Here is a 3,208-nt window from a genome sequence, read left to right on the forward strand (position 1 = left end):
GCCACAAGAGACACATCCCCGCCAATTTCTAGCGTTTCACGGGGTCTATCCGTGAAAAATATAGACGTTTTTGAGTGCACATGCATTTCTGCTGCAGATGCCTCTGGAAGTTTCATGCCGTTCGTACGCAATGTGGCAACACGAAAATGACCCCTTTTCCCATTCCGAGGGATTTCTGTGCGACCCTAACTAACAGCGCCCGTGAGCCACAAGAGAGACATCCCCGCCAATTTATAGCGTTTCACGGGGTCTATCCGTGAAAAATATAGACGTTTTTGAGTGCACATGCATTCCTGCTGCAAATGCCTCTGGAAGTTTCATGCCGTTCCTATGCAATGTGGCCACACAAAAATGACCCGTTTTCCCATTCCGAGGCATTTCTGTGCGACCCTAACAGCCCCGTGAGCCACAAGAGAGACATCCCCGCCAACTTCTAGCGTTTGACGGGGTCTATGCGTGAAAAATATCAATTTTTTTTGACTGCACATGCATTTCTGCTGCAAATGCCTCTGGAAGTTGCATGCGGTTCGCATGCAATGTGGCGACACGAAAATGACCCGTTTTCCCATTCCGAGGGATTTCTGTGCCACCCTAACAGCCCCGTGAGCCACAAGAGAGACATCCCCGCCAATTTCTAGCGTATCACGGGGTCTATCCGTGAGAAATATTCACTTTTTTGAGTGCACATGCATTCCTGCTGCAAATGCCTCTGGAAGTTTCATGCGGTTCGTATGCAATGTGGCGACACGAAAATGACCCGTTTTCCCATTCTGAGGGATTTCTGTGCCACCCTAACAGCCCCGTGAGCCACAAGAGAGACATCCCCGCCCACTTCTAGCGTTTCACGGGGTCTCTCCGTGAAAAATATCACATTTTTTGAGTGCACATGCATTCCTGCTGCAAATGCCTCTGGAAGTTTCATGCGGTTCGCATGCAATGTGGCGACACGAAAATGACCCGTTTTTTCCCATTCCGAGGGATTTCTGTGCCACCCTAACAGCCCCGTGAGCCACAAGAGACACATCCCCGCCAATTTCTAGCGTTTCACGGGGTCTATCCGTGAAAAATATTCAATTTTTTGACTGCACATGCATTTCTGCTGCAAATGCCTCTGGAAGTTTCATGCGGTTCGCATGCAATGTGGCGACACGAAAATGACCCGTTTTCCCATTCCGAGGGATTTCTGTGCGACCCTAACAGCCCCGTGAGCCACAAGAGACACATCCCCGCCAATTTCTAGCGTTTCACGGGGTCTATCCGTGAAAAATATAGACGTTTTTGAGTGCACATGCATTTCTGCTGCAGATGCCTCTGGAAGTTTCATGCCGTTCGTACGCAATGTGGCAACACGAAAATGACCCCTTTTCCCATTCCGAGGGATTTCTGTGCGACCCTAACTAACAGCGCCCGTGAGCCACAAGAGAGACATCCCCGCCAATTTATAGCGTTTCACGGGGTCTATCCGTGAAAAATATAGACGTTTTTGAGTGCACATGCATTCCTGCTGCAAATGCCTCTGGAAGTTTCATGCCGTTCCTATGCAATGTGGCCACACAAAAATGACCCGTTTTCCCATTCCGAGGCATTTCTGTGCGACCCTAACAGCCCCGTGAGCCACAAGAGAGACATCCCCGCCAACTTCTAGCGTTTGACGGGGTCTATGCGTGAAAAATATCAATTTTTTTTGACTGCACATGCATTTCTGCTGCAAATGCCTCTGGAAGTTGCATGCGGTTCGCATGCAATGTGGCGACACGAAAATGACCCGTTTTCCCATTCCGAGGGATTTCTGTGCCACCCTAACAGCCCCGTGAGCCACAAGAGAGACATCCCCGCCAATTTCTAGCGTATCACGGGGTCTATCCGTGAGAAATATTCACTTTTTTGAGTGCACATGCATTCCTGCTGCAAATGCCTCTGGAAGTTTCATGCGGTTCGTATGCAATGTGGCGACACGAAAATGACCCGTTTTTCCATTCCGAGGGATTTCTGTGCCACCCTAACAGCCCCGTGAGCCACAAGAGAGACATCCCCGCCCACTTCTAGCGTTTCACGGGGTCTCTCCGTGAAAAATATCACATTTTTTGAGTGCACATGCATTCCTGCTGCAAATGCCTCTGGAAGTTTCATGCGGTTCGCATGCAATGTGGCGACACGAAAATGACCCGTTTTTTCCCATTCCGAGGGATTTCTGTGCCACCCTAACAGCCCCGTGAGCCACAAGAGACACATCCCCGCCAATTTCTAGCGTTTCACGGGGTCTATCCGTGAAAAATATTCAATTTTTTGACTGCACATGCATTTCTGCTGCAAATGCCTCTGGAAGTTTCATGCGGTTCGCATGCAATGTGGCGACACGAAAATGACCCGTTTTCCCATTCCGAGGGATTTCTGTGCGACCCTAACAGCCCCGTGAGCCACAAGAGAGACATCGCCGCCAATTTCTAGCGTTTCACGGGGTCTATCCGTGAAAAATATTCACTTTTTTGACTGCACATGCATTCCTGCTGCAAATGCCTCTGGAAGTTTCATGCCGTTCGCATGCAATATGGCAACACGAAAATGACCCGTTTTCCCATTCCGAGGGATTTCTGTGCCACCCTAACAGCCCCGTGAGCCACAAGAGACACATCCCCGCCAATTTCTAGCGTTTTACGGGGTCTATCCGTAAAAATGTAGCACGCACCAAAACGAGAAAAGATTTCCATCGCACCTGCACTATTGTATGGACAATGGTAACCTCATGTGAGGACGAAGTGGTGTGCCGGCGGCAGGTTGTTTCCCACGATTTCCGTGAATGAGCGAGCATCTCGAGCTGTGTTACTCCGCCCGAGGAGCCTCTTCTCCTCCAGAGTGCTTGGGAAGGCTGTCCCTTGGGTTGTAGCTGCAGGGTTTGCTTGCGCTGTTTCGGTATTGTGCCCTAGGAAGGGCTGCCAACTGCGCGTGAGAGTTAGGGTTGGTTTCAATTGCTTTTGCCGGTCCACAGAGTAGCGAGCATTGAAAGGCCGCTCTAGAGGTGTGCAGGCATGTGTGGTCCCCGCCCCTGCTCCTCCCCACCCCGACGTTGGGTGTGCGTGGTGCTTTACCGCTGCCTCAAATTGGCTGGCCTTGTGGGAAGCCCTGTGTTTTGTGAGCCTTCAGCGCCGTCGTCAGGTGTCCCCCGGAGTATACAGGACAAATTAAGGCCCTCCTTGTGGGGGTGTTTGTG

This window comes from Petromyzon marinus, unplaced genomic scaffold (assembly GCF_048934315.1).
Source record: "Petromyzon marinus isolate PM22_M1 ecotype Great Lakes invasive population unplaced genomic scaffold, UKy_Petmar_22M1.pri1.0 PM_G_Scaffold_53, whole genome shotgun sequence".
Lineage (NCBI taxonomy): Eukaryota > Metazoa > Chordata > Hyperoartia > Petromyzontiformes > Petromyzontidae > Petromyzon > Petromyzon marinus.